Below are 16828 nucleotides of genomic sequence, written 5' to 3'. Positions count from 1 at the left end.
GATAACCGATGACCCAGATCAGTTAACTTTGAAAATGCTGACGAAGCAGCATGTTGTGGATGATTTAATGGCCAAAAGTTTGATGATAAAGAAAGGAGTGTTAGGAACGCTCGATAGAAAATTTAGTACCGAAAAGCGGATTATGCGAAACTATGAAGAAAGCCGTGGACAAATCACAAAGAATAAGTTTGCCTTCAAAGAATCCAAATGATTCTGTGCTGCTGAAATCGTTAGCAAACATCTTATTTCTCATTCCAAAACCTTCACAGACAAATCTTCTTCATCATCCATTGATATTAGAAATTCTAAGATATTCTCGTATGTTCTATTATAAATATCCTCCATATTTCTGGCGATATTTTCACAACTATTCTTATCTGAGATCATTTATCTCTCCGTAATATCTGCAACATAAAAGAAACTGTGTTAGTTTCTAAATTCTGAAACCTTCGAGTTTAAAATATGAATGTTTTGAAGTAGTGTTGGGAACTGAAGTATGGATTAGTATAATATAATGACACTTGATCAACGTCATTATATTACAGTAAGTCATGCTGAGTTTCTAATGAAGCATGATGATTCACAGTACCGTCATCATGTGCCATTTACACGACTCTTACATTCTATCTAATCTCTAAACATATCAAGAGAATATTTTTCTGGATGACTCGGTCTTCTCCAAGGTATTCTGGTAATTTAACAAATCAAAATCGTTCTATTACCATTTTCTTCTTAGAGCATTAGCTATGTTCATTCTGAATTTCATATCTACGAATTCCGGACCATTACTCGCTTGACTCGAAGTCGGGAAGAGAAAACGAAAGCATGAAGCTCCGAAAAATAATGAAGAATATAAACTCCGATAATAACCTCGAAATTACAAACCTTGTATATCGATGCAGATAGCAATATAGAGACACGGGAGAATTAGAAACACTATAAACACAATAGTATAGTAGAAGTAAATAGATTCTTCTGGTGGTAGATGAAAAAGAAGAATGACAGATATAAACGTTAGGAGTATATCAAAAATCAGGACTGGATGGAGCATATTGATGAATGCTTTAAAGTAAGAATCAAGGGAGAAAGAATAGAAGGTGTGAGTCGTGAAAAATAAGGAAACGAAGGGGTGAATTTATAGTGAAATATCCGACAGAGCAATCGAAACAGATTATTGCATATAATCAAAGAAGATCCTGATTTCCTTAATCACCAAAGAACCAAATCTTGTTACGTAAGATTCTCTTTAAATCCCTTAAATCCCGGAAATCAATCATAACTACGTCATCGGTTAAGACGAATATATTTTACTCATCTCACTTTTTTTACTATAGTCTCATTTATATTCTTCGCATAATCGAATCATTTTATCTACATTACTCAATGATGATAAAACTCCATTATCACCTTATATTTGTCGTGAAAACCTTCTTATTGTTATCCATAACAACCTCTATCAAATTTCGGGGACGAAATTTCTTTAACGGGTAGGTACTGTAATGACCCGGAATTTTCCGACCAAATTATACTTATGAGATTAATATTTACATAAATTAAACCATACCAACATGATAAGCAATCCAAATTGTTGAGACTTGTGTTTTTGAAAAGAGCTTTACACAACGTTTGACCGTCCAATATGACCGATGATATCACGAACTATATAACATATGATAATTATACGTTTGTGTATATATATGTATTTATATATATTTAACATGATCTAAGGATGGTTTAACATCTCATTGTGTACTAATGACAATGAGTTATAAGTATATTTTGAAACTACTAACTTAAGTTTTTAAAACGATAACTATACGTAACATTATTTGATATATATACTTATAATATATAATGCTTATACACGTATCGTATATATAAAGTATTTAATCACTTTTTAAGGACTTAAATACATAAAACAATATAAGTATATTCACAAAAGATAGCTATATTTGAATTCTCGTTCCGTTTCCTCAAGATTTCTATACGTATATCTAGGGTATATGTACCCATATCATACCCAGCTTCTATACGTATTTACTATTGGTATATACACATCAAATCAACATCCTAATCAACATTATTACTGCCCTAGATATGAGGTAACTAGGATTTGTCAAGTAGTATGAATTATTAGTAAGAAAACAAAATTAGGTATCCTTTTCTTTCTTTATAAACTAAAAACGTTTTTATAAATGAACACCATTTCTTCACTCCATTTTCTCATACCTACACCCTCATTTCTCTCTCAAAATACTCCTAACTTCATACTTGATCATCTCTAAGCATTTTCCCCATCATTTAGCTTCAATTACAAGCCTTAAACACCATAAGAAAACTCTTTCAAGAACATATCAAAATAACCACCCATTTGAAGAAGTTTACTTCCAACCTTTTGATCTAACTCCACCACTCTTTGATTCCAAGATTATTTCTTATCTTTTGCAGTAACTTTTTCCAAGTAACTTGAGGTAGTAAACTTGTTCATAATCTTATTCAATTCATATTCATATAGCTATCTTATTTTGTGGTATAAAATTTTAACAACAAGAACATAGTTTGAATGATTTCAAACTTGTTCGCAAACTAAATAGATCCTTCTAACTTGACTTTTAAAACACTTTAAGACCTGTAATATATCATAATGATATGATAACCTAACAAGATATAACTTGGTTTTACAAAGAACATCTTAAAAACTGAATCTACGTCGTCGGAGTGCAACCGGGGGCTGTTTTGGGTTGGATAATTAAAAACCATCTTGAACTCTGAATTGGAAGTTCATGTTCTGGAAAAATGATATTTCTTATGAATATGTTAACACATAAAAATTTCATGGTTTAACTTAAAGTGTAAGTATTTTTAGAAAAATGATCATTAAATGTTGTTTTTATGATGGAAAATGATTACTTTCATAAGTTTCACCAAAGTTTGACCTATAACCTATGATTTCGAATACAAACTAAGGTATTTTTAGTTCATATTCTTAAAATTTTACTCGATCCAAGGAAGTGGCAAGTTGAACCAACAAAAATGGAGTTGTAATGAAGAAACTACGACTAAACAAGATTGGGTATCCGAAGCTAGTTTAGCTACGAAAATATTTGGAGAAAAAGTAAATTAATCATATCTTTTCTAATTAATATGATATTTTATATATAATTACTTATGATTTGATTTTATAAATTTCCGGACCACCCGTAAACAACACGAGAAGATTAATCATAAGACCTCATGATTGTACGCAACACGTCATTTGACAACACGGTACTTTATGTACGCAACACGTCATTTGACAACATGGTACCATGGGTCGAGATTAATTCTGATCAATACGAATACGATGGGGTCTTTATTTATTTTATTTAAGCAACTAATTGTGAACCACTAACATCGGAATGCTAACTACGGACTAAGAAAATATTAAAAGTATTAATAGTATATATATATGTAACGATTACTTAAAAAAGAAAATATGTTGATATATTATATATATGGTTAGGTTCGTGATATCTATCGGAGACCAAGTCGAATTAAATACCTTCAAGGCAAAAGTGAGTTTCATTTGCTCCCTTTTATATATATTTTTGGGACTGAGAATACATGCGCCGTTTTTATAAATGTTTTACGAAATAGGCACAAGTACTAAAACTAATTCTACGTGGGTTTAAACTAGAAATATACCCTTAGCTTGGTAATATTAAACTACTTGTCTATGTACGGTAGGCGCGAATCCTAAAGATAGATCTATTGAGCCTGACAAACCCCATCCTGACTATGGGATGCTTTAGTACTTCGAGGTTATTTTAAACACACCTGATCTGGTGTAATTCAGAGGGTAAAACATGAACGTTAAGGCTTGTTACCGGGTGCCTACAACTTATAGAATACTTTTATACACTTGCGAGTGTACATATATTTATAAACGGAAATCTTGTGGTTTATTAATATATTGAAATGATTGTTATGATAAACCTATGAACTCACCAACCTTTTGGTTGACACTTTAAAGCATGTTTATTCTCAGGTATTAAAGAAATCTTCCGCTATGCATTAGCTCACTTTAAGGATATTACTTGGAGTCATTCATGGCATATTTTGAAAGACGTTGCATTCGAGTCATTGAGTTCATCAAGATTATTATTAAGTCAATTATAGTTGGATATATTATGAAATGGTGTGCATACCGTCAATTTTCGTTGTAAAGAAAGTTTGTCTTTTAAAAATGAATGCAATGTTTGTAAAATGTATCATATAGAGGTCAAATACCTCGCGATGTAATCAACTATTGTGAATCGTTTATAATGTATATGAACGGGTCCTTTCAGGTGCGATTTCCATGAGGTATGGGGCCATGATACGGACAATTGCAAATCTTTGATGATGGAAATCATAGCGAAAATCATGGCCGGAGAATTGAATCATTTGTTGCCTGGAAAACAGTACAGGAGGAATGATCCTCGCAGGAAATTTACGTGGCAAAGGAATGATGGTAACAGAGGACGCCGTGGAGAGAACAGAAGAGAGCAGCATGGCGGAAGAGATAATCGGAACCAACCGCAGTACGGAGACCGGGTCATAGAGCGTGAGACAACTCCAGAAGTTGTAATTAGGATGGTTTGGATCAACGAAAGTTATTATGCAGAAGGTGAATCATCAAATAGCAATTTGAACAGCTGGAGATATGCTCCAATTATCTTTCAGCCAATTCAGAATTGGGCATTGTCCGTTCAGCCAGTGATCATTTCAGCAGAGATAGCAAATAAGTTTGTCAACTGTATCTACACAGATACGAGAAGTGAAGCTGACATCATTTACTGGCATTGCTTGAAGACTTTTCCAATGCATGTGCAGGACAGAGCTAGGCAAACGAGATTGAAAGTTTCTGGATTAACGGGAGCACCGGTAAATGCCATGGGGCAGATTCGTTTGGAAGTTGTTATGGGCACATTCCCATTGTTGAGAACAGAAACAATTGATTTCACAATCATAGATGGAAATTCTCGGTTTAACGTCCTTTTTGGAAGGGCAGCGTTGGCTAAATTCGGAGCAATAACATCGACAGCTCATGCAGAGATCAGGTTCCCAACTCCTAACGGAGTAGCCGCCATACATTCACAGTATGTGGCACCGGCTAGGGAGAGATCCACATTTGTGAACTTACCAAAAGGCAACTTAAACTGGAGAAAGCATGATCGGTTGTTTAGTGATGATGAAGTTCAGGAGTTTTTCATTCCATAATCAAGTGTGTAGGCCGGATAGCGCTGGGCGCTCGGCGTATGAAGAAGCAAATCTTAGCATGTTATCAAGAACAGAAGTTTACTATCAAAAGCAGTTTTTTAGCATTTTTATGAAGGCATTGTCTTTTACAATCGTTGTATTCATGCCAAAATACACATGTTTGGCATTTGAAGAACATATTTTTGCATTATAATGAAGAGCAGCGTTTATGAATTTACTGTGAGCCATTGTGCTAATTTTACAGTGCATATATTAGCAATTGCATACATTAAACATTCATGGCGTACTAATTAGGCTTGATCCACCTAAATTCGTCATCAATCGTTTATGTACTGCACAGTACCGAACAAAATATTATATATTTTTCTTAAACAAAGTGATGCCCGTGACAAATGTAAAACATTACATTTATAACCTGCCCACAGAAGGAGTGTATTTTTAAAATACCTCCGATGGCGGAAGCTTTTGTGTCGGCCAGTAAAGGCACAAGGGATCAGCTAGAAAACGTTTAAGTTTTACTAGAACGCACCGAGGCATGATACAAAACTCAGATTCTTGTCATGACAAACATTATAAAAAACTTACTTCACAGAACGAAGTTCTATATTTTATGTATGAAGGCAAAATAATTAGCAATTCTTCCTCATATACTTTATGACGGAAGGCGTACGACGGAGAGTTTATTGATTTGTAATCATTCTTCTAAAACACTTCATAATTCTTCCTTATTAATTTTATGACGGAAAGCGTGTAACAGAATTCAGACATCATATTCATTTAACAAAACTTGATATTGCAAAGCGTCTACATATGAATTACCTTATACACTTTTCAAAATAATTTGCTCAATTATACACCGCACAATTGTGTATAGAAATTTTATGCTCAGGTGCATAATCGATTGGTTTTAAAGTGTTAAGCATCAAAATATTTGCAACAAGCATGTAAACACACATAGTCATAGCAATAAAGTCAGTATATATATATATAATGTCAAAATCAGATGGAAAATTATTACAAAACATTGTTTGATATTTTTACAAAGATCAATCAAACTGCACGCTAAGCACATCTTGAGCAGATGAATCTTCTTTGCTGCATACTTCGTTAAAAACGTTTATCTTCAAATTTATCAATTTGTTTTTGGCCTCATCAACTTTTTCTTGAGTACCAGGGGGTATAAGTTTGGCAATAGCAGCAGAATGGGTTTGGTTGGGAGCAAGGCATTTGAACAGCTTGCCGGTCACATCAGCAACAGCATGGGCACAGGCAGCATCAACATAATCATTGTAGGGATTCCCTACAAGATTGGATCCAAGCACATTAGCTATCAGACCTGGTACACCCTTATTAAGCTCAGCAAAATTGCCCTCGCCTTTCTCCGCCCTCCGGAGAAGCTCAGCAGACTTTTCTCTCTCTGCATTCAGCTGTTTCTCCAGCTCACCAACTTTCACCTGTTCCTCTTCCAATCTCATCTTCTCAGCATCCCTTTCCCCTTGCAGAACAGCAGCAACATGTTGAGCACTTTTTAGCTCAACTTCTTTAGCCTTTATTATTTTCTGCGCATCACTTAAGGCACGCTCAGCATCAGCAGCTCTTTTGTGAGCATTTGCACCTTCAGTTATATCCTTACGGGCTAAAGCAAGAATAGACTCTTGATGCTCCTGCAGTTGCAGCACAGAGTCCAGGTGGTTGGTTAGCAGTACATGAGCTGCCATAGTTGATTCCCTGAGTTGATCAGAACGGAGAGCAGTGAATTGGGGTTTCAGCTCAGGGATAACACAACCCTGTACAAAACAAAATTTTATGAGTAAATTCAGGCAACTCACATCAATAACTTACAAGCATATACATGTAGATGGTCTTATCATTCATACCTGAAGAAGAGTTGCAAATTCTTTATCCTTAGTGGCAGGATTTGCAATGATGGCCTGCAAAGCCCTCACATGAGCAGGAAGAGTTGGCTCTTGAACATTGGAGGAGGTGACAACAGGGTTAGTGATATTAAGAAGAGGAGAATCATAAGCAGAGTTACCTTCCGGCCTATCTTCATGAAATTCAGATTCATCGAAGGGAGCAAAGTCTGGGTCAGGCATTTTCAGGCCCTTCTCTCCTTCACTTTCAAGATTCCTCTCCGGCCTCCGGTCACCTCCCTCCGTAGCCTTCCCTTGGCTATCATCTGACTCTGCTAAAATTACTAACAAAAACAAATTAGCATTATGAACAAACATAACAGTTATAAGCAAAAACATGTGCATTTTCAAGAAAGAGCAGAATGAACATACTTCTCCTGCGTTTCTGCTTATTACCCTCCTCTGCACTCTTCGCCCTTTTAGAGCCTATGCTCTTCTTTCATGTCTTTTGGGTTGGAGGAGGAGTAGAGTTAGTTTCACCCGTGATGTCAACTGATGCCGATGTTTGCTGATCGGCGGTGGTGGTATCATCCGTTGTCTGCTCAGTGTCTGTATGTTCAGACCCGGATTCGCTGTCTGAGCTGCTCACAGTAATTTCTTTTCCCTTTTCGGCATCAGCAGCAGCTTTAGTTTCAGCTGCAACTCTCTCCGCCTCTAGCTCTTCAGCAGTTTTGTCACGAGCAGTGACCTCTACATCATCATCAAGATCAGCGGATAAAAGAGCAGAGCGAACCTGCATCACGGAGTTGCCTGCAAAAGGTACACATGAATAGCAATATAAGTACACATGACAAACAGTAGAAACAAATCAATATATATATATATATATATATATAATAGGATGATCATATCACATCCTACCCTGTTTTTTCCCACGAAGTACTGGCACAGAATTGCTCGGCCATTCTTGGCTCACTTTGCACATCACAAGAATTCCCTCATACCTTTCGTATGATCTGGGCGGAAGACGGAGTCTTTTCAAAATATTTACTATCCGCTGTTCTGCGGGAGAAATCTTAACACCCTTTCCTATGCCAGCATCAATAGCACCCCACTCTCGGACAACGGAGTATTCCTCCGGAATAACAGTTTCATCAACAAAGAAAAATGGACTTTTCCAGTCCTTCAAGTTTGAAACTCTATTTAGACCAACAAAATGATTATTTTTCTTACTATCAATAGTAAGCCAGCAGTTGCTAATTGTGCGGATTCTAAATAAAGAGATAAAAACATTAATGCGAGGCGTTATATTAATAGCATTGCAATACATTTCAAAAAGGATGATTTTTTGAAGGCCATGGGGATGCATCTGACTAAGACTGGCCCCATAATATCTAAGAAGGTGAAGAAGAAAGTTAGTAAGGGGAACACGGATGTTGCCGTGGGTAATTTGTAAAGCGTATAAAGTAATTTTCCCCTCAGGAGGGTTGTCAGCAGTTTGTTCGATGGTGGGAAGAACAGGGTTGTATTGATTGAGATGGCGAAAGGCAATCTTTAAGCCATCTAAATATTCACTGGTTAATGATGAAGCCATCGTGCTAACTTCTGGAATGTCAGCGGTATTTGATGAAGAAGGCTTGGCGTGTTCTTGGCCAGTACTCCGTGAAGAAGCCATGATAATACAGTAAAAGATATCAACAAGAAGAAAATAGCAGTAAGATGAAGTGTACTGACCTTGGAAGACGGTAAACCTTAAAAAGTTGAAGATTGAAGAAGGCGATGAAGATTTGGGGGATAAATACGCTTTTTAGATCTTAGCAAAAGTAAAAAAGTGATGGTAACAGGGTTATGACGGTTTTTATAGGGGTTCATCGGTGCAATTTTTATGGCCATGATTGAGACACGTGTATGGGTTAGTTTAAACGAAGGGTATGAAGTAACACTTTTTACAGCTGGAGGTGCGTGGATGATCTCAGTCGTAAAAAACTAATCATAACAGCGTCAGTAAATTCGTCTGCATTTAATGCCTAAAATGTTTTCCCCAATGCAAGTGGGCAATGAGCAGGCTGGTTTGGCATGCGTTTTCAAAAGTTTAACGACTTCATCATTCTTCAAATGCTTAAGTCATTAAACTGGGGGGACTTAATGGTGTATCCTATCGTATACACGCATAAAAGGCATAATGGTTGCATAAAAGTAGCATCAGGAAGGCTGGAAACAACAGTTTTGTGGAGTTGTCCGTCCAGCGTTCTCCGCTGTACAGGCTGCTCCGTCATGCGTAAGCCCTGAAGGCTGCCTAGCGTGTAAGCCCTGGCCGGAGAATGCCACCTTCAGCATAAATTTTGAAATCACGAATAACAGAACGTATCATCATCTGACACGTGTCCCCAAGCAATCTGGTGGATCTGACACTATAAATAGACCCCTTGGGTCGTCATTTTACACAGTTCAGATATTCTGACAACTTTGAGAGCTGAGACTTCACTTCTCTTTTCCCTCTCTACTTTCCCTCACTAGAAGTCATCCGGCTAGCATTTCTACGCTCTACGGACGACAGATTGATTAAGCCACCCCACAAGTTTCTACACTTGTGAACCGGGTCTGCATGGATTATTTCTCGAGGGTAAAAATCAATCGGCAACACTCCGCCCTCCTAAAGCTAGATTACTTCTAGTATCTTGTTGGCACACTAAACCTTATCTCATAAGGAAATAGGTGTTAACAGCCGTCGTAGTAAAACTGGGGGCTGTTTTGGTTTGGATAATTAAAAACTATGATAAACTTTGATTTAAAAGCTATTCTTCTGGGAAAATGATTTTTCTTATGAACATGAAACTATATCCAAAAATCATGGTTAAACTCAAAGTGGAAGTATGTTTTCCAAAATGGTCATCTAGACGTCGTTCTTTCGACTGAAATGACTACCTTTACAAAAATGACTTGTAACCTGTATTTCCGACTATAAACTTATACTTTTTCTATTTCATAAACTTAAGTTCAATATGAAACCATAGCAACTTAAATCACTCGAAACGGATTTAAAACGAAGAAGTTATGGGTAAAACAAGATTGGATAATTTTGCTTGTTGTAGCTACGTGAAATTTGTAACAAATTTATACAAATCATAACTTAACTAACTTATATTGTATTATACATGTATTCTAACATATATTATGTAATCTTGGGATACCATATACACGAGTACAATGTTTTGACATATCATATCGACCCATCTATATATATATTTCGGAACAACCATAGACACTCTATATGCAGTAATGTTGGAGTTAGCTATACAGGGTTGAGGTTGATTCCAAAATATTATATATACTTTGAGTTGTGATCTAGCCTGAGACTTGTATACACGAGGTCGTGGATTGATTCGAGATAATATATTGCTTTATTTCTGTACATCTAACTGTGGACAACTAGTTGTAGGTTACTAACGAGGACTGCTGACTTAACAAACTCAAATCATTAAAACGTAATAAAAAATGTTGTAATTATATTTTGATCATACTTTGATACATATGTACATATTTGTTATAGGTTCGTGAATCGACCAGTGGCCAAGTATTACTTCCCGACGAAGTAAAAATCTGTGAAAGTGAGTTTAGTCCCACTTTTAAATCTAATATTTTTGGGATGAGAATACATGCAGTTTTGTAAATGTTTTACAAAATAGACACAAGTACTTGAAATTACATTCTATGTTGGATTATGAATACCAAATATCACCCTTTTAGCTTGGTAACCTAAGAATTAGGGAACAAATACCCTAATTGACGCGAATCCTAAAGGTAGATCTACGGGCCCTAACTCCCCCCATACTGGAAAATGGTATGCTTTAGTACTTTGAGTTATTAATACAGATGGATTTCTATTTTAGGGATATTCTATATGCATTTTGTTAATGTCGGTTACCAGGTGTTCAACATATGAATGATTTTTATACATATTGTATGTTATTGAAAGATGAAATCTTGTGGTCTATTATTACAATTTGATAGGTTCACCAACATTTTTGTTGACGTTTAAAGCATGTTTATTCTCAGGTGATTATTAAGAGCTTCCGCTGTTGCATGCTAATTTATGGACAAGAGTTGGAGTCAACATGCTTGTATAATAATGTTTAAAAACTGCATTCGAAGATTTAAATTGATGTGTAATATTACTGTAAACCATTATGTAATAATCGTGTGAAAACGCTATATTTTAGATTATCATTATTTGATAATCGTCGTAATATTTTTAAACCTTTATTGATAAAATAAAGGTTATGGTTTGTTTAAAAATCGAATGCAGTCTTTGAAAAACGTCTCATATAGAGGTCAAAACCTCGCAACGAAATCAATTAATATGGAACGTTTATAATCGATATGAACGGGACATTTCTAAAAAGGGACCTTTTAAACGCGTTATAGTTTTGCAACAACGTTTTTCGTTGTTTATTTTGAGTGAAAACGAGAAGATCGGAAAAAGGGACCTTTTAAACGCGTTATAGTTTTGCAACAATGTTTTTCATTGTTTATTATGAGTGAAAACGAGAAGATCGGACAAAACCGCACCTTTTAAACTAATTATAGTTTTTGCAACAACATTTTTCGTTGTTTATATTGAGTGAAATTGAGAAGATCGGACAAAAAGGGACCTTTTAAACGTGTTATAGTTTTGCAACAACGTTTTACGTTGTTTATTTTTAGTGAAAACGAGAAGATCGGACAAAAAGGGACCTTTTAAACGCGTTATAGTTTTACAACAACGTTTTTCGTTGTTTATTATGAGTGAAAACGAGAAGTTCGGACAAAACCGCACCTTTCAAACGCGTTATTGATTTACAACAACGTTTTTCGTTGTTTATTTCGAGTGAAATTGAGAAGATCGGATAAAAAGAGACCTTTTAAACGCGTTATAGTTTTGCAACAACGTTTTTCGTTGTTTATTTTGAGTGAAAACGAGAAGATCGGAAAAAAGGGACCTTTTAAACGCGTTATAGTTTTGCAACAATGTTTTTTGTTGTTTATTATGAGTGAAAACGAGAAGATCGGACAAAACCGCACCTTTCAAATGCGTTATAGTTTTGCAACAACGTTTTTCGTTGTTTCTTTTGAGTGAAATTGAGAAGATCGGACAAAAAAGGATCTTTTAAACGCGTTATAGTTTTGCAACAACGTTTTTTGTTTTTTATTTTGAGTGAATACGAGAAATTGGATAAAAAGGACCTTTTAAACGCGTTATAGTTTCCAACAACGTTTTTCATTGTTTATTTAGAGTGAAAACGAGAAGATCGGACAAAAGGACCTTTTAAACGCGTTATAGTTTTACAACGTTTTTCGTTATTTATTATGAGTTAAAACGAGAAGTTCGGACAAAACCGCACCTTTCAAACGCATTATTGTTTTACAACAACGTTTTTCGTTGTTTATTTTGAGTGAAATTGAGAAGATCGGACAAAAAGGGACCTTTTAAACGCATTATAGTTTTGCAACAATGTTTTTCGTTGTTTATTTTGAGTGAAAACAAGAAGATCGGACAAAAAGGGACCTTTTAAACGTGTTATAGTTCTGCAACAACGTTTTTCGTTGTTTATTTTAAGTGAAAACGAGAAGATCGGACAAAAAGGGACCTTTTAAAAGCGTTATAGTTTTGCAACAACGTTTTTTGTTGTTTATTTTGAGTGAAAACGAGATGATCGTACAAAAGGGACCTTTTAAACGCGTTATAGTGTTGCAACAACGTTTTTCGTGATGGAATTTAACAAGTTCCATAAAGAACATGTTCATAAAGTTAACTTGATCATTAAACCAATTTAATGTAGTTAAAACAAGCGGAAGCATTATGTAAAGTTTATGTCAACATGTTAAGTAATTAAGTTAAATTCCATGATAATATCAAGTCTTGGATAAATGCTTACATATAACAAGTAGAGAAGATATATTTACCTCCTCAAGCTAGTTGAGGGTTGTTTGATACAAGAAGATGATGGACAAGTGTGTTAAAACCCCAAGCTTTTGATGCACCAACACCACCCTAGAACTTGATTATGTTTTAGATACTTAATCACCTTAAAACCAAGCTAGAAACCCACTTCTTTGAACCCAAAATTCTGGACAGCAGCTTGTTGAAAGAATGATGATGAATGAAGCTTCAAAACTATGAAACCACAAGAGATAATACCCCAAACTTATAACTAACACCTAGTACTTCGGTTAGGATTTGTTTGACACCTAAAATGAGCTTCCAATAAACTCAAGAATACCCTCTTTGTGATGCCAAAATTCGGACAGAATAGTGCAGTAGCAGAATGAGAGAGTTTTAACTTGAAAAAAAATGTGTTTTTGCATGAGTCTTTAGTCTCCCATAAGTCATGGTTCTTATGCCCATGCACATGAGGACTTGTGCACTCAAAAGCAACAAGATTCTTGCATGTTTTGTCCTCCTTGGAGACCAAAATGCTGTCCACCATGAGGTGGTTTTAATTTTTATAAAACTTGGTAGTTTTATAAAACCTTGTTAAAAAACATGCATTTGTTACTTATATATTTTATAAACCAACTTATAAAATATAACACAACATAATTATTTAAACCTATGAATAATTAAATATAAATTATTCAAACAATTTATCTCAAGTGATAATATTTTAGAAAACCGATTTTCTAAAGTCCAAGTGTCGCGTATTTATTTAACGACCCAATTGTCAAGACTAAATACGTTTTAAGGTGTCGGTAAGTTTGTTATTGGGTATGACCCGACTTGGATCATAACATACTAGCCACATTAATTTAATATGTCGCTCGGGCATACGAAATACCTTCAATCTCCCACTTGCACGAGAAACATAAGAAATTAATGCAAGTGATGGATACCACCTAACGACCGTCCATCACCCCCAATATGTTATGACTTTGTGCCATTCAATAACATCATCCCTTTCGAGTTCCCATCTCGAATATGAATAGGTGAATCTTTCATTATATCCTTTCATCCTAGATGTCATGTTAAATCCAAGAGATACAAAGTGATCACTCTCTTTTAGATTTAACTTTATCAAGCCTTAGACATCTGACTCTCAACGAATAAGAGGGACAAATTCCATCTTGACTACATACGTCCTAGATATATACTTTGTATTACACCTGAGCTCTTCCTTATGGGCTACCATATTTCAGAATAGCGAAGGAAAGAATCAAGGCTCAATATTTGGTAAATATCTGAACCCAATATGTATCTCATGTCAGAGGATACAATGACATTCGCCTTTATTCAAGATTACATGTGATCAACCACAAAGGTTCCGTTCAGTGAATCTTGAGAGTGGGTCTTCCAATATTTGTGTCCCATAAATATCTATGAACCTTGGCAGCAACCTTGCCCCACATTCATCCTGAATGTATACCAATCCAAGTTCATAATAGTCTAAAACTCACACTTGTTCCCACAAATGTGATCGACTACGGAATTTAGAATAATAGCTTATTCATGGATAAAATATGCAAAATAGGAACATAACTCAAAATAAATTAATACCATAATTATATTAATGAGTTTGAACAATTTCGTTCCGTTACAATACTTAAAACCGATCAAGACCAATCACTAGAATATCGAAGCCCTAATGCACAAACATGTCCTGCATGTTTTGATCCATGTAAGAGCTTCGTGAGAGGATCCGCTATATTAAGATCTGTGTGAACTTTGCGAATACATATCTTTCCCTTTTCAACTTCATCCCTTATGTAGTTGAATCTCCACTCAATGTGACGGGTCTTTTGGTGAGCACGAGGTTCCTTGATTTGAGCAATCGCACCCTCGTTGTCACAAAAGATCTCAAGAGGGTCCTGAATGGAAGGGACTACTCCTAAGTCGTCGATGAATTTCTTCATCCATGCAGCTTCCTGAGCTGCCAATGAGGCGGTAATGTACTCCGACTCTGTAGTGGATAAAGCAACAACATCCTGTTTTGAACTCTTCCAAGAGACCGCACCTCCATTTAACGTGAAGACATAACCAGATTGTGATCGAGAATCATCTCGATCAATTTGGAAACTCGCATCCACGTAACCTTTTACAGTGAGTTCCTCCTCACCAGACCCATATATCAGAAACATATCCTTAGTCCTCCTAAGGTATTTCAATATACTTTTGACAGCAATCCAATGACTGTTCCCTGGGTTATTCTGGTATCTACTTGTCAGGCTAAGAGCGCATGACACATCCGGTCTAGTGCATATCTGTCATAACCCGTCCTTAACCATAAGAACGTGTTAGATAACGTATGATTTCATTGCGAGGTATTGACCTCTATATGCGACATTTTTTTAAAGAAAAACTGCATATATTATACATTACAAACCATGATCCTTATTTTTGATACAAGCTTTGGACAAAATAAAGATGATTATCGTTTAGCGATAATCTTCGACTTACAAACTTTACAAATGATAATAACAACCCGATTTCTAGCATATTTTACAACACAAGTTCTTGGATATGCAGTCTTATTTTTGACACAAATATGCGTACGCAAGATCCTGCTTAGATTCAACATGATGCAGCGGAAGCTTCTAATTATCACCTGAGAATAGACATGTTTAAAACGTCAACATAAAGTTGGTGAGATATAGGTTTAATGCCGGCAGCGATATAAATATAGACCACAAGATTTCATATATAAACATTTTAATAAAAATATTCTAAGTGGTTGAGCACTTGGTAACCATACTTAACATTTAATCACGTCGCATATTCCCTTTATTATGAAATCTTACTACACCGTACCAAGTGTAGTCACGAAACGAAGTACTGTGCAACCGTTGAATACTGGTCGTCCAGTCCGGTTGGGGTTGTCAGGCCCGATAGATCTATCAACAGGATTCGCGTTTACAATACCGCTGTAAATAACAGTTACCAAGCTACAGGGAAGTATGCCAGTGGTACAACTCAACGTAGAATATATTTTTCAGTTACTTGTGTCCATATCGTAAAACATAAAATACATGTATTCTCATCCCGAAATATTTAGAGTTTAAAAGTGGGACTATATACTCACTTTCGTCTTGAAGATATATATATAATTTGACTTGGTCTCCGGTTGATATCACGAACCTATCCATATATAATATATCAATACCTTTTCTTTTTAAACAAACGTCACATATATATACTTGTTATACTTTTAATACTTTGAATAATTCCTTAGTCCGTAGTTAGCAGTTCGTTGTTAGTAATTCAATTTTAATGGTTCATTTTTAGATGTTTAATATACCCGCAATGAAATAAATAAAACCCCCTAACGAAATAAATAAAACCCCATCGTATATGTATTGGTCGAGATTAATCTTGACCCACGGTACCGGTGTTGTCAAATGACGTGTTGCGTACATAAAGTACCGGTGTTGTCAAATGACGTGTTGCGTACAAACATGGGATCTTATGATTAATCTTCTCGTGTTGTTTACGGGTGATCCTGAACCATATAAAATTGAATTATAAGTACATATATATAAAATATCATGTTAACTTAAAAAGATGTGATTTATTTAATTTTTTCCCAATTATTTTCGTGGCTAAACTAGTCTTGGATATCCGATTTTGTTTCGGTCATAGTTTCTTCGTTACAACTCCGTTTTCGTTGATTCAACTTGCCATCTCCTTGGATCGAGTCCCTCTTTAAGACTATGAACTGTAAATACCTTAGTTTATATTCGAAATCACAGGTCATAGGTCAAAC

This window comes from Rutidosis leptorrhynchoides, chromosome 4 (assembly GCF_046630445.1).
Source record: "Rutidosis leptorrhynchoides isolate AG116_Rl617_1_P2 chromosome 4, CSIRO_AGI_Rlap_v1, whole genome shotgun sequence".
NCBI lineage: Eukaryota > Viridiplantae > Streptophyta > Magnoliopsida > Asterales > Asteraceae > Rutidosis > Rutidosis leptorrhynchoides.
The sequence above is the reverse complement of the archived record's forward strand: the minus strand, read 5'-3'. Positions refer to the sequence as shown.